At 47.9% G+C, this 24728-nt stretch overlaps 1 long non-coding RNA gene across 1 annotated transcript in view; it reads left to right on the top strand.

The window, feature by feature from the left end:
* Positions 1-24728, top strand: part of LOC137525864 (uncharacterized) — a 150774-nt gene that overhangs the window by 77513 nt on the left and 48533 nt on the right. The window contains exon 2 of the long non-coding RNA XR_011023044.1: positions 2104-2149. This is a non-coding gene — a long non-coding RNA (uncharacterized lncRNA). The remainder of the gene's footprint in view (positions 1-2103; positions 2150-24728) is intronic.

Raw genomic sequence — 24728 nt, 5'->3', positions numbered from 1 at the left:
TTAGGCGTGATAAGTTTAGGCGTGATAAGTTTAGGCATGATAAGTTTAGACGTGATAAGTTTAGGCGTGATAAGTTTAGGCATGATAAGTTTAGACGTGATAAGTTTAGGCGTGATAAGTTTAGCCGTGATAAGTTTAGGCGTGATAAGTTTAGGTGTGATAAGTTTAGGCGTGATAACTGTAGCACCAACTGGGTTAGCATCGCAGTGTAAAGCTGATCAAAAGTTTTGCGCTAGCAAAGTCTGGTGCACTTTGCATAGAGTTTAATGGTGCTGCTTTGCGCGCGGGACTTTGCGCGCGATCTAAACTTATCTAAACTTATCCCACCTAAACTTATCACCCCTAAACTTATCATGCCTAAACTTATCACGCCTAAACTTATCACGCCTAAACTGGCTTTTCACCAGCGTGGTGCAATGGTTATCACGCCTATAGGGTCTGATTCACAAAGCGGTGCTAGCAGTTAGCACCCTGGTGAAAAGCCCTTTATCACGCCTAAACTCTGTTTAGTCATGATAAGTTTAGGTGTGATAAGTTTAATGTGTGATAAGTTTAGGCATGATGGGCTCGATTCACAAAGCGGTGCAAAGTGTTAGCACCGTGGTGAAAAGGCCCTTATCACGCCTAAAGTCACTTTAGGCATGATAAGTAGAAACTCGCGCGAAGTTGCCGCGCGTACGCGCGTACACCCGACGCTTCGCGCGAAGCTCCCAATAAGCCCTATGGGACTTTGCGCGCGCTCTCACGCGCGTACGCGCGAACGCGCTTACGCGCGGTAACTTCGCGCGAATAGCAGGAAAAATCGGTGATAACTCAGTGGTGAAAAGGTCATCACGCCTAAGGGGCTTGATTCACAAAGCGGTGCTAACAGTTAGCACGCTGGTGAAAAGCCCTTTATCATGCCTAAACTCAGTTTAGGCATGATAAGTTTAGGTGTGATAAGTTTAGGTGTGATAAGTTTAGGCATGATAAGTTTAGGTGTGATAAGTTTAGGCATGCTAAGTTTAAGCGCCAACTGCGTTAGCACCGCAGTGCACAGCTGATCAAAAGTTTTACGCTAGCAAAGACTGGTGCACTTTGTATAAAGTTTAATGGCGCTGCTTTGCGTGCGGGACTTTGCAAGCGATCTAAACTTATCTAAACTTAGCATGCCTAAACTTATCACACCTAAACTTATCACACCTAAACTTATCACACCTAAACTGGCTTTTCACCAGAGTGGTGCAATGGTTATCATGCCTAAAGTCTCTAACTGGGTTAGCACCGCTTTGTGAATCGAGCCCAAAGTCTTTTAGGCGTGATAACTGGGTTATCACCGCTTTGTGAATCGAGGCCGATAAGTTTAGGTGTGATAAGTTTTTAGGCGTGATAAGTTTAAGCACCAACTGGGTTAGCACCGCAGTGCACAGCTGATCAAAAGTTTTGCGCTAGCAAAGTCTGGTGCACTTTGCATAGAGTTTAATGGCGCTGCTTTGCGCGCGGGACTTTGCGCGCGATCTAAACTTATCTAAACTTATCATGCCTAAACTTATCACACCTAAACTTATCATGCCTAAACTTATCATGCCTAAACTCAGTTTAGGCATGACAAAAATGGTTATCACACCTAGGGCCTGATTCACAAAGCGGTGCAAACTTTTTCGCGGACTTTTGCGCGCGCAATTTGCCATGATTCGCGTGATTGTGGACTTTTGCGCAAAAGTCCGCGATCGCGCGAATCGTGGCAAATTGTGCGCGCAAAAGTCCGCGAAAAAGTTTGCACCGCTTTGTGAATCAGGCCCCTAAAGTCTCTAACTGGGTTAGCACCGCTTTGTGAATCGAGCCCAAAGTCTTTTACTGGGTTAGCACCTCTTTGTGAATCGAGCCCAATGTTTTTAATTGACTTTACTGACTATGAAGAGCTAAAATTTTCTTGAAAATGTGCCTTTTCCTTTACCTTAAAACGTATTATTATTTGTTATTATTTAGTACTTACATAGCGCTGACATCTTCCGCACCGCTGTATGTACTTCAATGCATTTCGTGAAAATGTTTTCTCATGCCCATAGACTCCAGTGCATTTATTGAGGATGTTTCTCATGTTGCGTCTGTTTCATTTTTCAGAAAGTTGAGATGTATGGATGGATTCAACTTCCTGGTTCCAATACAGGTACACTTTAAAGTTTACACGAGGCGACATGTGACATGATGAGATAAACATGTGTATGTAAAGTACAAACATGTTAATAACCAGGCTGTTTTACTTGCTTTATTTTTCTGCCTGAAAGAGTTAATTTCCAGGCATGGAAGTGACAGCTTCTGTCTTGTCGGAACCTTGTGGGGAATATAGTGAACATCAAATCGCAGCCATAAATGTTTTCCTGGCAGAATAAAACTTCTGAGGGCAGGGAGGGATAAAATACATGAACTACTGACCTTTTTCTAACTCTGAGACACTTAACCTCCTGGGCAATACAACAATACAATAATATCGCCAGGGGGCGGCGCAGCACATTTTTTAAAAATTATTATTATTTTTTTAATCATGTAGCTAGCCTAGCGCTAGCTACATGATAGCCGCTGTGCAGCGGCATCCCTCCACCCCCTCCGATCGCCTCCGGCAATCAAAGCAAACAGGAAATCCCGTTCACAACGGGATTTCCTGTTTGGCTTCCCCCGTCGCCATGGCGACGATCGGGATGACGTCATCGACGTCAACGACGTCGTGACGTCAGAGGGAGTCCCAATCCACCCCTCAGTGCTGCCTGGCACTGATCGGCCAGGCTGCGCACGGGGTCTTGGGGGGGTGGAGCGGCGCGGCACGGCGGGTAGCGGCGAATCAGCGCGGAGCGGCAGCAATCGGTATATACACGCAGCTAGCAAAGTGCTAGCTGCGTGCATCCAAAAACAAATTATGCAAATCAGCCCACCAGGGCCTGAGAAATCCTCTGTGGCGGCTTACCCCGAGCTCAGCTCGGGATTATCCCCCAGAGGGTTAATAGGCTGCTACTGAATTGATACAGTAAAACATTCAACCTATTTTGTAAATGTTTAAATATAAAATAAAAAAGAACATGAAATATATAAAAAAAAGTTATTTTTAGGAGTAGGAGGATAAATATAATTGATCATCTCGTCAGTTTATTTTTTACTTCAAAGGGTCACTCAAGCCAACCTAAAAAAATGAGTTTTACTTACCTTAGGCTTGTACCAGCCCCCTGCAGCTGTCCGGTGCCCACGCAGACTCGCTCCGATCCTCCTTGGCCCCGCCGGCAGCCACTTCTGGTTTCGGCGACAGGAACTGACAGGCCTTGGAACGCGAGTGATTCTTCTTCCTGGCCACAATAGCAGTATAGAGGGTGCTATTGCGGCCAGGAACCCGAAGAATCACTCGCGTTCCCAGGCCTGTCGGGCCTGACGCCGAAACCGGAAGTGGCTGCCGGTGGGGCCAAGGAGGATCGGAGCGAGACTGCGTGGGCACCGGACAGTTGCAGGGGGCTGGTAGAATCCCCAGGTGAGTAAAACTCATTTTTTTTAGGTTGGCTTAAGTGTCCCTTTAAGGATTCACAAATTCTGAAGATAGCTGGTTTCCCCATTATTTGGGTACCTCCAGGCCTCCTCTGTCTCCAGGTCTCCAGCTGACTTCTTGGCTAGCTAAGCGTGCTTGAGTTTTAATACAGCTCTTATCTCTGCTCGCTGCAATATGATCAGACAGCACAATCCTCTCTGAGTTATTGCTCAGTCTCCAATGAGGAAGTTAATACTGATAAGGGAGATAAAAGTATAAAGCTGGTTATATAGTATTACGACCCCAATGAATTATTCCGAATATATAAAAATCCACTTTATTGAGAAACGTAAGTTATGAGAACATTTTATAAACTGCGCTCAGAAGGAAAAGGTGTGTCATCGATTCCCAGGCAGAACGTCGAGGTCTTTTTTCATGCTTCCGGGGATGACAAAATATTGAAACTGTCCTCCTGTTAGGTTGTTAATCAGCTCAGAAGAGGTGGAAAGATGAACTGTAGAGAAGAAAGCAAACACAGCTGAAACACTCAAAATAAGGTTTGAAGAACATGTTTTGGGTGGAATAAACTCCAGTCACAGGTCAAAATATACTGTCTGATAGTCTGATAGCTTAGTAGCACCGTAGATACAAGGCCAGTTTAAAGCGGATCCAAGATGAAAAACTAACTATAACAAGTAACCTGTCTATATATCTAAAGTTTAGATAGTTTACACAGCAAATCTAGCTGCAAACAGCTTCAACAGAATATGATTATTTCTTTCTGTGATACAATGACAGCAGCCATGTTGTTTGCAAACATTACACACAGGCAAGCTGATCTGCATCTCCAGCCTTCAGCCTGTGAAAACCTAATTCCCCCTCCTCCTCCCCTCTGCCTCTGATATCTCTGGCTAGTAACATCTCCCCCCTCCTCCTGCCCAGACTGAGTTCCCATAAGCCATTGCTACTGTCTGAAAATGCCAAGGCACTCGGAAAAGCTGTGGGTGAGGCTTGTTTAGTTTATAGGGAATTAGAGTATTAAAACAAAAACAAAAAAGTATTTGGCTTGAGGAATGCCCTATAAACTATATGAAAGGAACACAATTATGCACTGAGTAAAAGTTTATCTCGGATCCACTTTAAGGGGAAAATCTGGACCTATCTGGGACGTCCTCCAGCCCCCTGTAGCCTTCAAGGTCTCTCACTTCCTCTGGGTCCTCTCCGTGGTCCCATTGGCAGCCTCGTTAGCCTGGCAACTTCAGGCAAAGTCATGAGCCACTGCACATGTGCGGCCTGTCCGCGTACGCAGCTTGATCATGTGCAGATCGCCGTAAGCCTCCGGCGCATGTGCAGTTCAGTCTTTCGAGAACCGCAGGTGAGCAGTAGGCTTACAGCGACGTGCGCTTGATCGAGCCAGGTGTGCGGATAGGCCGCACATGCACAGTTGCTCACGACTTTGCTCGAAGTCCCCAGGTTACCGGAGCCTCCAGCGGGACCACAGAGGGGACCCAGAGGATGTCGAGGGACCTTGTGGGCTACAGGGGGCTGGATGAAGCCCCAGGTAAAACCAGATTTAGGTTTTTTTTTATCACTATTCAGGGTTCCTTTAGAGCTGGGGGACCCCCTCCCCCCGAAGGTTAGACCCCAGACACCCCCCCCCCCTTCACAACTGCTCCCTGAGATTGGGAGGCATACACTTTACCTGATTGCCATGGTTACCTCCACCTCACCACCAGGAAGGAAGAAGGAAAGCAGAAGGCAAGGCAGAAGGCAAGGCAGAGGAAACCATGGCAACCAGGCCGGCGTGGAATCAGGTAAAGTATATGCCTCCCTGCCACAAGCCATGGTACCCAGTGGCCTGTAGCACCACAAATTTAATTTTTAAAGGGGTGGACACACGCTTGGGGGTGGGGGGGCTATGGACTTGGGGACCTGGGAAAAATTGCCCCCTTATCCTTAATGGAAGCACCTGCCCTGTGTAGATAGATATTTTAAGTATTCCTGCACTCCCCTGTTTACCCGTCTTTAGGGGTAAGCAAAGTGTAGGTAGGCAGCTATGTTACACATAGAAAAAAATCTATACTTAATAACATCAATTTTTTGTTGTGGTATCTACCTCAAGCTCTTCACGTGAAATGTCACACTGTCCTCGCTACCCCTGAATCAGTGCACAGGGTGTGGTGGAAGTGCTCACAGTTGAGCACTTTCACCAGGGTGGGTGAGCAGAGCCGGGACAAGGTCCTCCAGCACGCAAGGCTGAGATACCAAAGTGCGTCCCTTCATCCCTCCCACCCCAGCCATCACGCACTTATTACTATTAGACTAAGAGGCGTCCCAGGGACCCCAACACCTTAATCTCTACTAGTTATCTGGCTTGCAGTCACTGCCATGCAGGGGTGCCTCTAGCCATTTTGTCACTCCAGGCGAAAAAACCTGTGGCGCCCCATATCCTGCCCACCCCCCCCCCCCCACCGCAATGCCCCCCATGAAAATAATCGTAATGCAGCAGTGTTTCACTAGAAAACAAAAAATAATCGCAATACAGCAATGTTTCATCAGAAAATAATGTGGCCAGCGTTTCCCCATAAAATAATCACAATGTGGCCGGCGTTTCCCCATAAAATAATCGTGATGTGGCTGTGGCCAGCGTTTCCCCATAAAATAATCGTAATGTGTCCATGAGCAGAGCCGGGACAAGGTCCTCCAGCACCCAAGGCTGAGACACCAAAGTGCGCCCCTCCATCCCTCCCACCCCAGCTGTCACACACTGATTGCTATTAGACTAAGAGGAGCCCCAGGGCCCTCAACACCTTAATCTCTTGTTATCTGGCTTGCAGTCACTGCCAGGTATCCCCTTTTCTTATTTCTCTCTGCTTCAAACACAATAGGGGAATGATAGCTGAGTGAGTTGTGCGCCCCCTCCTACACTGTGCCCTGAGGCTGGAGCCTCTATAGACTCTGCCTCGGACCTGTGGGTGAGTATACATCCCTTGGTCCATGCACTCAGAGATCAGGGCTGGATTGTGGCCTAGTCAAGGTGGAAACATTACCTCCTCACGCTTGCACTTGGCATTACCTCCTTATGCTTGCCACCTGGCTTTTTTAATAAGATTGGGAAAGTGAGAAGAGGTTGAAGTCTTAGGTTGGTTTGTGTCTGATCCAAACGGGTGGCTAACAGGAGAACATCAATGTAACCTTAATAGGATCCAGAGGCTTCCTTCTCTTTAGGTAATTATCTCTTTTTGTACCCGAGCTTCGGCTACAAGGAAGTGTAGGTAGGTGTTACTCTACTAAAAAGTCAGACAAGACAAGACTGGAGCTTTAAAGCAGCAGGGTTAGCCATACTATGGCCTCAATTCACTAAGCTTATCTCCTGTCTGTAATAACTCTTCTAGAGTTGTTACCATGGTGATAAGGCATGTAGTATTCAGGAAACATTTTACCTCAGGCAAACCTAAAGTTAACTCTTCTGTCTTTAACCTCTTGCCGACCGCGTCACGCCGGCAGGCGTTGCCGCGGCGGCAGCCCCAGGACCGCCTAACGCCAATTGGCGTAAAGTCCTGGGGCTCTGTTTTGCAGGAGATCGCGCGCAGGCTGCGCGCGCATCTCCTGCTTGGGGGGCGGAGCTCCGTCCCGCCTTCAGTCTGTTAGACGGCGTGGTCGCCGTCTGTTTACTCTGTGCAGCGCTGCGATCAGCAGCAGCGCTGCACTGGGGACAGCCGTGTGACACGGCTGTCCCCATGGGGGACAAGAGAGCGATCGGCTCTCATAGGCAGAAGCCTATGACAGCCGATCGCCGTAATTGGCCGGCTGTGGGGAGGGAGGGAGCGAGGGAGGGAAGGAATTTAAAGGAAGAGGGTTTTTTTTTTTTTTTAAAAACGGCAACACAAATATTTATTAAAAAAAAATAAACATGGGGGGAGCGATCATACCCCACCAACAGAGAGCTCTGTTGGTGGGGAGAAAAGGGGGGGGGCGGAATCACTCGTGTGCTATGTTGTGCGGCCCTGCAGCTTGGCCTTAAAGCTGCAGTGGCCTTTTAAACTAAAAATTGCCTGGTCACTAGGGGGGTTTAGCCCTGCAGTCCTCAAGAGGTTAAGTTAACTCTTTAATCCTTAAAATAACTCCAGAGTTAAAGACAGGCTGTTCATTAACTGTGTGTGAAAATAACTACAGAGGAGGTAAATTAACTACAGAGGAGGTAAATTAACTACAGAAGAGGTAACGTAAGGAATGAAGAGATAAGATAACTCTCTCTCACTGTGTGGTGGTAAGTTTTCTCTTGCCTTATTATCTCCAGCATGATCTTAGTGAATTGAGGCCTATGTCAGGAAAAAAACAACATGGGATATGGCATAGAAGTTGAATACTCTAAGGTGTTGTACATGTTGCAAGTAATACTCCAAGGTGTACCAGTTTCCAGTAATACTCCAAGATGTAACTGTTTCCAGTAGGGATTCAGAAATGAGAAGTGAGATTAGCTATTGGAGTCTTCCCCAGTTTTCTTCAAAATAAAAAAATGTTCATTTTTACTAACTTTTTTGGTCTGAAGGGTAGGCAGGCGCTATTCTACTAGAAAGTTAGACTAGACAGGGACTTTAAACTAAGCAAGGGAACTTGAAAACACCAGCTTCTAGTTAAGGGTTTACTGGAGCATTGCAGATCTCTAGAAGCAAAGAAGTTGGAAAAAAACTTTCTTACTACAAATGCCCCATTCTCTTGAAATGTCAAACTAAAGAAAGTTCCTTCCGCTCGCTCATCTCCAGTTATTTCTAGGGCTATATAACAATAAAATGGTGTGACTTGTTCTCGCAGGCCTTCTGTGTTATATAAACATACGTGTGGAACATTATTTCTCTATTAACAGTGAAGCAATATTAAAAAAGGGAGGGCGGGTGTGAGTGATGGACTGCTTACACTTCACAGTGGACCTCCCGCACTATTTCCAGTCAATGTCCAGGATAAAACTCATTTAGTATGTCTCCTTCTCACAAAAAATAGACTGTGGGCCTGATCTACTGATTTCTCCAGGACACTAGAGAACATAAGGGTTCCAGGAAACCTGGCCTGCATAAAAACAGTCTTTGATTTCTTTGCAGCATTTCTTTGGGCAATCTTTGGTCTGTTCAGGAGGATCTGAAGATCACACTGTATGATACAACTGACCGCAAAGTAACCGATTGCCCTACTTTGGCCCCTTTTTGTGTTATTTTTTTGCATCACATGATGCAGAATAACCAATGATGTGAAAATAAGGCCCCAAGGCATTTCTGCCCCAATCACATCAGGAAATAGGGATAGTCAGAAATGCTGATTTCCAATTACACGAAATCTGAATGAGCATTCCTATATAGTGAAGAGTGCGCAGACCCACTTCCTGAGAACAGTGGTAGCACCGAGCCCATACTGCTAAGCTTAAAGTGCTCCTACAATGTCGCAAGGACATCAGTTGCACAGGAAAGTCAACAATACATGTTGTATAGGTTGCAAAAGCTGATCCGACCCATTAGGGCATGGGCTCCACAAAACTTCTGAAGATGTCCCATGGCATCTGCCAATAAAACCTTAGTAGCAAATCCTTTAAGTTATGTAAATTTTAAGGTAGGCCTCTGTAAATCAGACTCATTAGACCAGATGTTAGATGTCCTTCTTCCAATGGTCTATGGTCTAGTTTGTGTTGCTCTGGAGTCTTTATAAGGTGCTTTTAGTGATAGAAAGTGGTCATCATGGCTACTGTGGCTGGTTAGTGGCTTCAAAGGTCCTCTTGGAGAAAGATGCAATAACTGACACCTTTCTCTTATGGCCAGCATTAATATTTTTAGCAAATGTTTGTACAGCAGCTCTTCTGCAGGATCAGATCAGCCTAAGCTTCAGTCTCTGCATGCATCAATTAGTCTTGAGCATCCATGACTTTGTCTCTCCAGTTTACCTGCTGTCCTTCCTAGGTCTACGTTTGGTATTCACTAATTACTGTAACAACAAACCAGACCTGTCTTTTTAGTGATGTGCTGACTAAGAACTTTGGGATTTGCAGCACAAACATTGCATGGTGTTGGGCCTCCCAGTTCATCAACCATCCCCTGTCCCCTTCTCTGTTCACTCAATCAGCTCTCACTGGAGATTGGCTGATGCCACAGCATGGGACACTTCAGTGTAGAAACCTGGATGGGTGGGCTGGATGGGTTGAACCCATACAACCAGCACTTTCTCCACTGGAGCAGTGACCAGTGCTAGCTAGGGATTAGGAGGCTTCTCCTGTGATGGGTGATTGTAACGAATGTGGAATTATCTCCGTGGTCAACGCACAGGGCGCGCGCTGACACTACGGAAATCCTCCACAAGCGTATAATTAGAGAGAACCCGGCTGCGGTGCAATGCACCTGTAGAGGGGAATTCCTGCCGGCAGATGGAGCTGTGGAGCACAGAGGAACAACCCCTCTGTACTAGTGTTGGGCGAACACCTGGATGTTCGGGTTCGGGCCGAACAGGCCGAACATGGGCCAGATGTTCGGCATGTTCGGCCCGAACCCCGAACTCAATGGAAGTCAATGGAGACCCGAACATGCCGCAATAAGGCCCCCCTATGGGGTCGCAGGCATAAGGGGGGAGCATGCCCCGATCGCGGGGGGAGGGGGGGGTCGGAAATTCCTCCCACCCCCTCCGCTAGCGCTCCCCCCTCTGCCCGCTTCCCCATAACAAAAGTTTGTTGAAAGTTAATACTAGTACCGGTGGCTGGCTGCTGGCAGTGGAGTGAGTGAGGAGGAGGAGTCCGCCTAGGAGAGTGACGCGTTGAGGCCGGGCAGCGGGTGGTTCAGCGGTAGTACCCTTATGGTACTTCCGCCCTTTCTCTGACCTCACGTCCTCTACGTGATGACGCATATGAGGGTACGCGTGCCGCGTACCCTCGTATGCGTCATCACGTAGAGGACGTGAGGTCAGAGAAAGGGTGGAAGTACCACAAGGGTACTACCGCTGAACCACCCGCTGCCCGGCCTCAACACGTCACTCTCCTAGGCGGACTCCTCCTCCTCACTCACTCCACTGCCAGGCCAGCAGCCAGCCACCGGTACTAGTATTAACTTTCAACAAACTTTTGTTATGGTGAAGCGGGCCGAGGGGGGAGCGCTAGCGGAGGGGGTGGGGGGAATTTCCGACCCCCCCCCCCCGCGATCGGGGCATGCTCCCCCCTTATGCCTGCGACCCCATAGGGGGGCCGTATTGCGGCATGTTCGGGCGAACAGGGCCCTGTTCGGCCGAACAGGGGCCCATGTTCGTGCCTGTTCGGCGGGCATTGAATAGTTCGGGCGAACCCGAACTAAAAAGGCCGAACACCATTAGGTGTTCGGGCGAACTCGAACATCACCCGAACAGGGTGATGTTCTGCAGAACCCGATCAGTGGCGAACACTGTTCGCCCAACACTACTCTGTACTGCCACAGATGCCAGATAGGAATTGTACGAGGGAAAGCAATGCAGGGCAAGATAGCCCCTAAAGAGAGAGAGCACAGAGACAGAATGTATGTGTGTCCACCAATCTAGTCGCCACCCAGCGACGGTGAATACACAACAGTGAAGACCAAGTGAGAAAGCAATCGCAAGAGATGGCGAATGGTAACAGCGACACAAGACAGAATAAGCACAGAGATGGGATGTATGTATGTCTACCAATGTGGTCGCCACCCAGCGACGGTGAACACACAACAGCGGAAACCAAGTGAGAACGCAATCGCAAGAGATGACGATTGCTAACAGCGACACAAGACTGAATAAGCACAGAGATGGGATGTATGTTTGTCCACCAATCTGGTCACCACCCAGTGACGGTGAACACACAACAGCTGAAACCAAGTGAGAACGCAATCGCAAGAGGTGACGATTGCTAACAGCGACACAAGACTGAATAAGCACAGAGATAGAATGTATGTGTGTCCACCAATCTAGTCACCACCCAGCGACGATGAACACACTACCACGGAAACAAAGTGGGAACGCAATCGCAAGAGTGGCGATTGCCAATAGTAACACAAGACCGAATAAGACAGAGCAGAAGTGTAGCAAGAAAGACACAGCAATAAACAATGATCAGAACATCAAGGAAAATAACAAACGCTAGCTAAACTCGAACACCGCACTCATTCGCAACAGCGAACGCGTTTAATACACGATCACCGCGCATTAGGCGCCCAGTGATAAGCGTGCCACCCTAACTAACCAACGTAACACAAACACAAAATAGAGAATGCGAACGCTTGCTAAATGGTTACCTCACCGAGCCTACAGCAAGCGTTCATACCAGACAAGACAGACAGATGGGGCTACCAGTAGCAACCGCTGCTCTGGCTAGCACCCCTTAGGCAGAATATAGAAGGAACCACCGCTGCTGCCGCTAGAGCGGCTGCGATCCAGACAGACAAACAGATAGGGCTACCAGTAGCAACCGCTGCTCTGGTTAGCACCCCTAAGGTAAAATACAGAAGGAAGCACTGCCACTACCACTAGGGCGAATGCAATCCAGACAGATGGAGCAGCCAGTAGCAACCGCAGCTCTGGCCTACACTCCCAGACAGACAGAACGATTTCCTGTCGACCGCCGCTGGCGACAAGACAATCGAGGCAGAGAACAGAACAAGGCAATACAGATAATACAACCTGACTGCACTAGAAGGGATGCCTAGTGCAGTCCCAAGGAATTACTCTAAGATAATCTTTAGCAAACGATAACAAAGGCTGACACTCCAGGTGTTAGCAGGAACAAACCATCATGACCAGCAAGGAATTCTGGGAGCACAAGGTATTTATACTGCAAGCCATCAAAGGAGGCAGCTAGGCAATTTGCATGACAAGTGTATGCAAATTCCTCAGTAGCAGAGCAAGTCTGAAACTTGCAAAGTGAAGACAGGTCTCTTTTCTAGAGACCTGTAGCCCTCAGACTTAAGAAATGGTCAAACAGTTGTCTGCCTGTGCAGACAGCAGAACGGATCATTACAGTGATCCTATGGTGTGGTTCGGTGGGCCAATAGTAAACCCGCATTTGCATCGAGATTTGCAGGTTCAAAAACTTGCATGTTCATGAACGCTAGCTCTTGGGTTCACCATTCAGCTGGTAAACCACAATACAAGAAAAAAAACAGGACCCGGTCCCCTAGCTTCCAACCCATCCCCCTTCCCGTGAAGGAGGGGGAGTCTTTTCAGAGGGGTTACGCCCCTATTCTTGCACCTATGGGGGGGGGGGCACAATTTTTACACCCTCACCCTGAGAGCTATTTAGCCTAGAAACTGCCCTGTTTAGAATCCATTGTAACTTTTGTTTTGTGTTGCTTATATTATAGGTTACTATACGCCAAGCCATGCTACAATATGATATACTATAATATCCTGCTATATTATACAGCAGCGTTTCTGGACCAGGCCATGAATATTAACCGTCCTCGCAATGTAATTCAACAATTGGCTCGTTCTAGTATTTGAGTCTATTTCGGCGTCAAGTCATTGTCACAGTCTCCTAGGTGGCAGACATAGAGACATAAAACTTGTGAAATCCAAGCCTGTGTGTTACAATTTACAGTTTTCATTTTGATTGCAGCTGCAAGTAGCGGCTGTGTTTGCAGTCTATGATAAACGCTGCACTTTAGACAGGTGTCTGGTCCTGCGAGTGCCTCCAAATTTACAGACCTGTGACAATGAGCTGCTTCCTGTGTTGTCTCGTGGAACTGACACATATTTGTAGAGAGGACTTCGAGACGCTGCTGTGAAGTTTACCTGAGTGTCAAGTTTAACCTGATTTTCCCATTTTATCTTATCATATGTGACCTCCTGTAGTCAGCAGAGATTGATTAAACCATTTAAAGACTGCTCCATGCCAATTGGTGTGGATGGGGCGGTAGCCCCAGGACCGCCTAACGCCATCAGCGTGCAGTCCTGGGGGCGGAGTTAGCAGGGGATCGCGCGTGCTAATGCACGTGCATACCCGCTTAAATAACGGAGCGCCGCTCCGCCATCAGTCTCCCAGCGGCGATCACCGCTAGGAGACTGTTAGACGGTGAAATAATCATTAGGGGGAATGATCATTGCAGAGAGCTCTGTCGGTGGGCAGAAAAGGGAAGGGGGAAAACACTTGTGTGCTGACATGTACGGCCCTGCAACAAGCCCTTAAAGGGAAGGTTCAAGCAAAAAAAAAAATGAGTTTCACTTACTTGGGGCTTCTACCAGCCCCATGTAGCCATCCTGTGCCCTCGTAGTCACTCACTGCTGCTCCAGTCCCCTGCTGGCAGCTTTCTGACCTCGGAGGTCAGGGCCACATTGCATACATTTTTACGCATTCTAGCTAGTGCAGGAACAAAAATGTACGCGTTGCACCACTAACGCGTAAAAATGTATGTGTTAATGTTCCTGCACTAGCGGGAATGTGTAAAAATGTACGCAATTCGGCCCTGACCTCCGAGGTCAGAAAGCTGCCAGCGGGGGACTGGAGCAGCAGTGAGTGACTACGAGGGCACAGGATGACTGCATGGGGCTGGTAGAAGCCCCAGGTAAGTGAAACTCATTTTTTTTTTTTGCTTGGACCTTCCCTTTAAAGCTGCAGTGGCCTATTTAGGGAAAAATGGCCTGGTCTTTAGGGGGAGTTTAACACTGCGGTCCTCAAGGGGTTAAGATGTAATGGGGCCCTAGGCAAGGTAGTAGATTTAGCCCCTTTGTGGTGCTTTTGGTAAGCTGAAGTGAAGAGATGTGAAAGAAGGCAGCAGGTGGTCCCCTTGACACCTACTAGGCCCCAGGGCCGGGCCGAGGCAGAGGCAAGAGAGGCTCCAGCCTCAGCCTCAGCTATTATTCCCCTATTTTGTTTGAAGCAGAGAGAAATAAGAAAAGGGGATACATGGCAGTGACTGCAAGCCAGATAACTAGAGATTAAGGTGTTGGAGGGGTTGGGGGACCTAGGGGCACTTCTTAGTCTAATAGCAATCAGTGTGTGACGGCTGGGGTGGGAGGGATGGAGGGGCGCACTTTGCTGTCTCAGCCTTGGGTGCTGGAGGACCTTGTCCCGACTCTGCTAGGCCCCAGGCACCTGCCTAGGTTGCCTGGTAGTTAATCCTGCTCTGGCAGTCAGGAGCACAAAGCCTATACAGATTTGAGTGTCTTATGTGCAATAGACATGAGCTGTGATGTGAATTATAGTAACACCTGGCTCATTGTGGTGGACTTTAAAGTGGACCTGAACTCTGACCTTCCTCTCTGCTGTAAAAGATATGCAACAGCATAATAAGCTTTAAAGAAAAAAAAACATTTAATTTGCTACAGCTGATACAAATCCTGCAATAAATCTGCAGTGTCTAAAATGATAAATAAAAAAATAAACAACTATGGAGCGATCAGACCCCACCAACAACAGAGAGCTCTGTTGGTGGGAAGAAAAGGGGGTGTCACTTGTGTGCTGTGTTGTGGGGCCCTGCAGCTTGGCCTTCTTAAAGCTGCAGTGGCCATTTTAATAAAAGAAATAGCCTGGTCACTAGGGGGGTTTAACACCATGGTCCTCGAGTGGTTAAAGGACAATTGTAAAATTCAAAATACATATAAATGTGCATTTCTCCTTGAGTGAAATGCATTATAAATTACTTTTTTTCCTATGTTGCCTTTACTTACAGAGGATAGTGAAAATATGACAAATGTGACAGGTTTTGGACTAGTCCTCCTCATGAAGGATTCTCAGTTATTCCTTTATTTGCAAAAGCACTTACTGAACTGCAGTTGCCGAGTCCAGCTGCAGAAATTGTGTGCGAGTAGAGAAGTTGGCTGACATCTTTGCATAGATCCTTTGCAGGGAGTGCTTTTAAGAGATGGTCGGAAATACCGATTTCTTGTTCCGCTGCAATTTTCGATTTCCACCAATGCTGATTACTGATTCCATGGATTTCCGAGGAGTCTTTTTTTTTTTTTTTTTGTCATTTTTGCATTCTCTGATTGGCCAAATACTTATGAGTTGACTCAGCATTCTCTGATTGGTCCAATGCTTCCAAGTTAATGAATCCTATATAATAATTTGCAAGTGTCTCTGCATCCCATGTCCCTATGTCGGTGCTTTTGCGTTACTGCGCATGTGCTGCACCCTTGGGACAGGACGCGAGGACTTGCCAAGGGGTCAGGGGGCGTGTGGGCGCGCGTGCAGTGGGCGGTGTGCTGACATGCGGCAGTGACAGACCTAGAACTCATTTTTAAACGGGCTTAGATCAGCTAGTTGGGCTATAATTACCGAGTTGCTGTAATGCGGTATTTCCAGAAAAAAAACTATTTCCAAGTTAGATTGTAAATGCCGATTTCAGAGATCCAAACGGAAACGCTGATTTATGTTCAGAAAAGTGGAAATTTCAAATTTCTGGAAGGAGGACATATACTGCTTGGGGGCTGGAAGGATGGCACACACTGGTAGAGGTGCTGGAGTGATGGCATACACTGCTAGAGGTGCTGGGGGGGTGGCATACACTGCAGGAGGTGAGGGGAGGATGGCACACACTGCTAGAGGTGCGGGGAGGATGGCACACACTACTGGAGGTGCTGGAAGGATGGCACACACTGCTAGAGGTGCTGGAGGGATGGCACACACTGCTAGAGGTGCTGGGAGGATGGCACACACTGCTAGAGGTGCTGGGGGGATGGCATACACTGCTGGAGGTGCGGGGAGGATGGCACACACTACTGGAGGTGCTGGAAGGATGGCACACACTGCTAGAGGTGCGGGGAGGATGGCACACACTACTGGAGGTGCTGGAAGGATGGCACACACTGCTAGAGGTGCCGGAGGGATGGCACACACTGCTGGAGGTGCTGGAGGGATGGCACACACTGCTAGAGGTGCTGGAGGGATGGCATACACTGCTGGAGGTGCTGGGGGGATTGCATACACTGCTGGAGGTGCTGGGGGGATTGCATACACTGCTAGAGGTGCTGGGGGGATTGCATACACTGCTAGAGGTGCTGGGGGGATTGCATACACTGCTAGAGGTGCTGGGGGGATTGCATACACTGCTGGAGGTGCTGGGGGGATTGCATACACTGCTGGAGGTGCTGGGGGGATTGCATACACTGCTAGAGGTGCTGGGGGGATTGCATACACTGCTGGAGGTGCTGGGGGGATGGCACACACTGCTAGAGGTGCTGGATGGATGGAATACACTGCTAGAGGTGCTGTGAGGATGGTACACACTACTGGAGGTGCTAGGAGGATGGTACACACTGCTGGAGGTGCTGGGGGGGATGGCATACACTGCTAGAGGTGCTGTGAGGATGGTACACACTACTGGAGGTGCTGGGAGGATGGCATACACTGCTAGAGGTGCTGTGAGGATGGTACACACTACTGGAGGTGCTGGGAGGATGGCATTGGCATACACTGCTGGAGGTGCTGGGGGGATGGCACACACTGCTAGAGGTGCTGGTAGGATGGCATACACTGCTAGAGGTGCTGGGAGGATGGCACACACTGCTGGATGTGCTGGGAGGATGGCACACACTGCTGGAGGTGCTGGGGGGGGGGGTGGGTGGCATACACTGTTAGAGGTGCTGTGAGGATGGTACACACTACTGGAGGTGCTGGGAGGATGGCACACACTACTGGAGGTGCTGGGAGGATGGCACACACTGCTGGATGTGCTGGGAGGATGGCACACGCTGCTGGAGGTGCTGGGAGGATGGCACACACTGCTGGATGTGCTGGGAGGATGGCACACACTGCTGGAGGTGCTGGGGGGGGGGATGGCATACACTGTTAGAGGTGCTGTGAGGATGGTACACACTACTGGAGGTGCTGTGAGGATGGTACACACTACTGGAGGTGCTGGAAGGATGGCATTGGCATACACTGCTGGAGGTGCTGGGGGGATGGCACACACTGCTAGAGGTGCTGGAAGGATGGCATACACTGCTAGAGGTGCTGTGAGGATGGTACACACTACTGAAGGTGCTGGGAGGATGGCACACACTGCTGGAGGTGCTTTGGGGATGGCATACACTGCTAGAGGTGCTGTGAGGATGGTACACACTACTGGAGGTGCTAGGAGGATGGCACACACTGCTGGAGGTGCTTTGGGGATGGCAAACACTGCTAGAGGTGCTGTGAGGATGGTACACACTAATGGAGGTGCTGGGAGGATGGCACACACTACTGGAGGTGCTGGGAGGATGGCACACACTACTGGAGGTGCTGGAAGGATGGCACACACTGCTAGAGGTGCTGGGGGGATGGCATACACTGCTGGAGGTGCGGGGAGGATGGCACACACTGCTAGAGGTGCTGGGGGGATGGCATACACTGCTGGAGGTGCTGTGAGGATGGTACACACTACTGGAGGTGCTGGAAGGATGGCACACACTGCTGGATGGGCTTGGAGGCACCACCAGGGGGGGTTAGCATGGCCGGATTTCTGGCAAGGCCACATAGGCCATGGCCTAGGGCACCAGATAAACAAGGGGCGGCCTGCAGGCAGTGGGCTTTATTTTCAAATTAAGTGTCCAAACAAATGAAAGACTTTGGGCTAACTGCACTATTAGTATCAGCTGGCATCTGCCCGTGCTGTGCTGTGCAACAGGCAGCTGCACTCAGTTAACAGCCCGACCTGGTCCAATGACATAGCATCAGCTATGTGCAGTTACGGAGGGCTGGGTCAGGCATGCACGTGGTGTGGAGGATGAAATAACCCGGTGCAGCACCAGCAAATAGTACAGAATACAGAAGGCAGACTATCACAGTACCCATTTCCTAATTATTGATTGGCCAGCGCTGTTACCATGGAGACCGCAGTGGGTACAGTACTCACTTTTTCTGACCCCACCCACTGTCCAATTGTGAGCCACTTTTGACTATGTGGGTGTGGTGGACGGCTCCCACCACGCCCATCACCTGTAGATCGCTGATTGATTTACTTCACATTGCCATGAAGAACTTGGCACTAACCGCAATAGTGGACACCAGCGGCCCAAGATTGGTTGTGTGGAGAGAGGTGGTAGGATACGGTTTGGTTAGGGGCGGCTGGCAATAGAGGGCCTTGGGCGGTAAGAAGTACAAATCCGGCCCTGGGGGTTAGGGTTAGGGTTAGGCGCCACCAGGGGGGTTAGGGTTAGGCACCATCAGGGGAGGGTTCTGTGTGAGAGTAGGGATAAGTTAGGTCATAGTAATGACTTTTCTCAGCTATATCTAGAGACCTTTTATAGCCCAGCAAATTTTGCCTATAGCAACATCCTTTTTATAAGCTAAAACTAGCTTTTTCGGCTACACCAGGAGCCCTTTGTAGCCAAATTTGGCATATATGGGCTACACCGGGCGGCCTTTGCAGCCTAATTTGGCATATGGGCTACAACAGGTGCCCTTTGTAACCGCATTTGGCATATATGGGCTACAACAGGCACCCTTTTTTGTAGCCGAATTTGGCATATATGGGCTACATCAGGCGCCCTTTTCAAATAGACGCGTCCACAATGCAACTTCTAACTTACCCTTCATAGCCCCTAACTGAAGGAGGATCTGGCCAGAGTAATGTCGAGAGCCATGTGACTAAACTCTGTCATTTACCCTCCGCTCAGGACACAGCATAGGGGTAGGAGGAAGGTGGCTACGGGAGGGGAGTGAACCTCCATCGCCAGGCGCCTGTAGGCACGTGCCTAAAGTACCTTATGGTAAATCCAGCCCTGCACACACTACTGGAGGTGCTGGAAGGATGGCACACACTGCTGTACACACACACACACACACACACACACACACACACACACACACACACACACACACACACACACACACACTGCACATATCCACACACAGCACAGGCAAATGCCACACACTCACCCATAGCATACGCATGTAGGCATACACCATACACACTGCACAAACACACACACACACACTCCAGCATAAATACCATAACTACAACACACACACATGACTTTGTTTCCAGGTAGGCTGTAGTCAGGCTGTTTGTTTACTCCCAGCACTCTTGGTAACTGCGGTCCGTTCTCCTCAGCCGGAGTGCGTTCACATGGGAATGCATTCTCGTATTTTAGGGATAAATATTTCTCACAGACAATAAACCACAAACCGAAGGGCCTCTTCTAAGCATGCTGTAATGTGAGAATTCCCATCAGCTGCAGGGTGTTTTATTCACCAAATTAGTAACCATTATTCCCTTAAACTTGACTTCCATTGCATCGCATGGCCCCCCATTAAATAAAATCCACTCTCAGTATTAGAGTAAATTACAGATTTATGGGCGATGGTAAACTACAGAGCCCTGCAGCTTTTGCAGCCTGGACCTGCTTTTATAAGAACAATCATTATATTTATTTCAACTTATGTACAGCTGCCGAAAGCCCGGGGATTTCAGGGAAAATTATACTGAAAACGGAAGATTGTTTTGTTGCATTCCTGTTGGGAATGTGCGGCCTGTTATTCGTGTTAGTGATACAGGTAGGCGGGGTCCGGAAACTGCAATAAAGGCATTTTGTAATACAAAATAAATATATAATTGCATTCTAGGCCACTTTATCGCATACATGGAATAGGGGGGCAAGGAAACATGGGGGCCCATTTTTATTAATAAAATTGTTAATGTCAACTAATATCCTTAGATTTAAACTGTAAATAGTGTAAATTATTGTAATAAAATATCGGTATATATTAAGATCTGACTACAACTTAAAGGGATACTGTAGGGGGGTCGGGGGAAAATGAGTTGAACTTACCCGGGGCTTCTAAAGGTCCCTCGCAGACATCGTGTGCCCGCGCAGCCACTCACCGATGCTCCGGCCCCGCCTCCGGTTCACTTCTAGAATTTCAGACTTTAAAGTCTGAAAACCACTGTGCCTGCATTGCTGTGTCCTTGTTCCCGCTGATGTCACCAGGAGTGTACTGCGCAGACACAGACCATACTAGGCCTGCGTAGTACGCTCCTGGTGACATCAGCGGCATCGAGGACACGGCAACGCAGACGCAGTGGTTTTTCAGACTTTAAAGTCTGAAATTCCAGAAGAGAATGGGAGGCGGGGCCAGAGCATTGGGGAGTGGCTGCACGGGCACAGGATGTCTGCGGGGGACTATTAGAAGCCCCGGGTAAGTACAACTCATTTTCCCCCGACCCCCTACAGTATCCCTTTAACTAAACCCAACTATCACTCAGTACCGTTCCTTCCTGACGCCTAATCCTAAAACCCCCCTTCCTGACGCCTAAACCCTCCTTCCTGATGCCTAACCCTAATGCTAGGTACACACAGGGTCGGATTTGTACTTTTTACCGCCCAAGGCCAACTATACCATCTGCATGGTTGTTATCTCTGTGTGCCCCAATGAGAATTCTCCTTACTTTCCATCATTGCTGTCACAGACAATAGCTATTTTAGTAATATGCGTATAGATTATAAACTATGTTTTGAACTTTTATGTTATGTTTACCATCTTGTTAATGATGGACTTATTGTGTCACCATGAGAGTTAGGCAGAGGTGAACCTGCAGGATAGAGCTTACAGGTCTCGCAGGGATGACACAAGTACAGGAAAGAGAGTTCAAAGGTTAAAGCTGTCCTTGTAGATAGGGATGGCTGCATAGAACAGCTTTACTGCCCCTCACTGAGCCGCCCCTAAATTTCTGGTGCCCCCGGCCATGGCCTAAGAGGCCTTGCCAGAAATCCAGCCCTGGGTACACACCATACAATTTTCTGTTAGATTTTCTGTTAGATTTACCTGCCAGATAATTTTTTTCCAACATGTCTGGCAGGTAAATCTAACAGAAAATTGGATGGTGTGTACCTAGCATAGAACTTCCCTACAACTTAACCTAACCCTACTCTCACACAGAACCCTCCTTTCCTGATTCATAACCATAAACCCCCGCTTATTGATGCCTTACCCTGAAACCCCTTTTTTTCTTTTTCTTTTGACTTTAAGTACTTTCTATTTAAATATTGCACCATTCTCTGTTTGGCTTAGGAAACAGAGCTCTGTACTCATCCGTTAGCCGGGCGCATCCAGCAGGTGGCGCTAATTCCATTCATACTTCACGTAACAAAAGTGTTAATGTAAACGATGGTATTGTGTTTTAAGTGGCCGTCTCGCTGCAGCCAAATGTATTGTAAACAGTGAGTTAATGGAATTAAAATGAAGCCTGCGGCATCGTAACTGATGAAGCCGCCGGCTTCGGCTCTTGTTCTTCTCCCCCTTGCCCTCTCTCTCCTATAGAACACTGGCAGCCAGGGTCATTCATCGTAAGCAAACAACCAGGGTTCCCTGCCGCGACGAATGACTCTGGGGGGACACGCATGTATTGTATAGAAGAGAGAGGGCAAGGGGGAGGAGAGCGAGAGCCGAAGGCGGCGGCTTCCTCTGTTACATTGCTGCCGGCTTCATTTTAATTCCATTAACTCACTGTTTACAATACATTTGGCCGCAGTGAAACGGCCACTTTAAGCACAATACCACCGTTTACATTAACACTTTTGTTACGTGAAGTATGAATGGAAATAGCGCCACCTGCCGGATGCGCCCGGCTAACGGATAAGTACCCAGAGCTCAACCAATTATATACATTCTAAAGTAGGCAATGAAATACGAACTTAGGGACTCCATAAAATAAGACAAGACAAGAGACAAGACAAATAACATTTATATCGCGCTTTTCTCCTGGCGGACTCAAAGCGCCAGAGCAGCAGCCACTAGGACGCGCTCTATAGGCAGTAGCAGTGTTAGGGAGACTTGCCAAAGGTCTCCTACTGAATAGTTGCTGGCTTACTGAACAGGCAGAGCCGGGATACGAACCCAGGTCTCCTGTGTCAGAGGCAGAGCCCTTAACCATTACACCATCCAGCCACCTGCAAAACCCAAGATAAGTTTTGAACTAGGAAATTCGAATTTCAAATTTTACATTTTTAAATTTCAGTGTCACGTCTCCCCTCCTTTCTTCTTTCCACTTCTTCTGCTTATCTAGTGGCTGGATAGTGTACTGGTTAAGGGCTCTGCTTTTGACATGGGAAAATCCTGTCAAGGGTCTGTACCTATTTAGTTAGGAATTCAAGGCAAGACTGTGGGGTGGCCTCTTGAGCGCATCCCAGTGGCTGCAGCTCTTGAACGCTTTGAGTCCGACACGAGAAAAGCACTATACAAATATTCAGATCTCCTCTCTTCAGAATTTCTCTAACTTCTTACTAAAATGAATTCGTTACACAAGTACAAGAGTGATTGGAGATATAGACATGATCTGACCACCCTGGAAGCACAGAAGCAGCCTACTAAGCTACAGACACACAAACACTGCTTCACCAGCCATGCGTTGCTTTGTAGGAGGGAAGAGGGAGACTGAGAGGTGATCCATGGTACAGGCTTGTCTCAAAGCAAAACAGTTAGCCAAGACAACCTATACAAATGTATCCATCAATCAAACCAATCCAACCAAACAACTGCTTTTTTTTATCCATGAGGAGAGTCAGTCCAGAAGAAATGTTGAAAGCAAGATAAACACAGGGGCGTAGCAATAGGGGGTGCAGAGGTTGTGACCACATCAGGGCCCTTGGGCCAGAGGGGCCCTCCCTCAACTGTAGTATTAGCTCTCTATTGGTCCTGTGCTCATAATAATCACTTCTATAGATACTTTGAATAGTGGTAATCATTAACAAACTGCTCCCCATCCCCTTCTTGAACCTCTGACTAGGGATGGTTGGAAATGTCGATTTCCGATTCTGCAGAAATTCCGATTTCCGCCAATGCCGATTACCGATTTCATGGATTTCTGATCGGTTTCTGATTTCCGAGTTCGGATTTCCGATTTCTGAGTAGTGGGTTTTTTGGCCATTTTTTGCACTCTCTAATTGGCCAAATACTTCCGAGTTGACTCTGCATTCTCTGATTGGTCCAATGCTTCCGAGTTCTGTGATTGGGCTAAAATTACTGAGTTGTGGTAATGCATTATTTCTTCAGAAATCCAATTTCCGATCAGTTTCCGATTTCCGAATAGTGTTTTTTTTTTACATGTTTTGTATTCTCTGGTTGGCCAAATACTTCAGAGTTGTTTCTGCATTCTCTGATTGGTCCATTGATTTCAAGTTCTGTGATTGGGCTAAAATTACCGAATTGCAGTAATGTAGTATTTCAGCAGAAATCCGATTTCCGAGTTCCATTTTCCGATTTCCGACCTGAAAATCAGATTTCCGATCGGAAATCCGGAAATTTCAATTCCGCAAAATCTAAATGAGCATCCCTGCCTCTGACACTGTAGTTGCCATTGGCAGGTTTTGGTGCTCCGTATCAATTGTTACGTATAGAGTGCTTGGGGGGCCCCATTGTAAAACTTGTATTGGGGCCCACAGCTCCTTAGCTACGCCACTGGATAAACATTGTATTGTTCGGCCATAAATAGGGTGACAATAACCAGATGTCTGTGCATAATCCAACGAACTTTAAAATTTGATTACCTTTCATTTGTACATAAGTTATACACAGAATGGTTAAAAAATTAGAGACAGCCTTTAATAACGAGTTGATCCACCTTTAGCTCTGATCACAACGGAGATTCTTCTGGGCATGGACTCAACAAGATGCTGATACTGTTGCTGAGGCCGATCGAGTATGGTGGCCAGGGCCCACGACGGGGCATGTTTACCTTTTTTTCTGTGATTCCAAGGGCACTCTTGATGGCCTCCTGCTGCTAAAGCCCATACTTTGCAAACTCAGTCTTGCTGTACATTGGTATATGCTTTGTAATGCACCTGCATTAATTTTAGCTGTAATTTGTCCTGCTGCCCTTCTGTTGCTGCAGACTGTGCCTGCTACTCACCTTTCACCTGTCTCGTTCACCAGCCTTTTACAACCAGAATAGACCTTCTCGCTTGAAGTTGTTTTTCTCAACTGGCAAACTCTAAACATCCGAGAAACTGCTGGGGGCGAGAAAATTCTAAAAGAGTCAGAGATGCTAGCACCAGCTCATGTTGCACCGATGATGATCCCTTGTCACTTGAAACTTTTGTCTTACCCATTTTGACATTAATTTCCATGATGACTATGTCCTCCCAAGCTGAGCGTTCCAAATATAAGCAAATCTGCATTGTTAACGTCACTCTGCATTACTTTTAGACTGATTTATTTGCCACTGCAACCAAAAGCTCTATTACAGCACAAAGAATAAGGCGCTAGTTGAATAATGCATGTGGTATAATGTGTGTGAAATGCAATGGAGAGTGGACACACACGGTAATACAAAGCCTGCTTGTAGCGAGTTAGAGT

Source organism: Hyperolius riggenbachi, chromosome 7 (genome assembly GCF_040937935.1).
Source record: "Hyperolius riggenbachi isolate aHypRig1 chromosome 7, aHypRig1.pri, whole genome shotgun sequence".
Taxonomy (NCBI): domain Eukaryota; kingdom Metazoa; phylum Chordata; class Amphibia; order Anura; family Hyperoliidae; genus Hyperolius; species Hyperolius riggenbachi.
The sequence above is the reverse complement of the archived record's forward strand: the minus strand, read 5'-3'. Positions and strand labels throughout refer to the sequence as shown.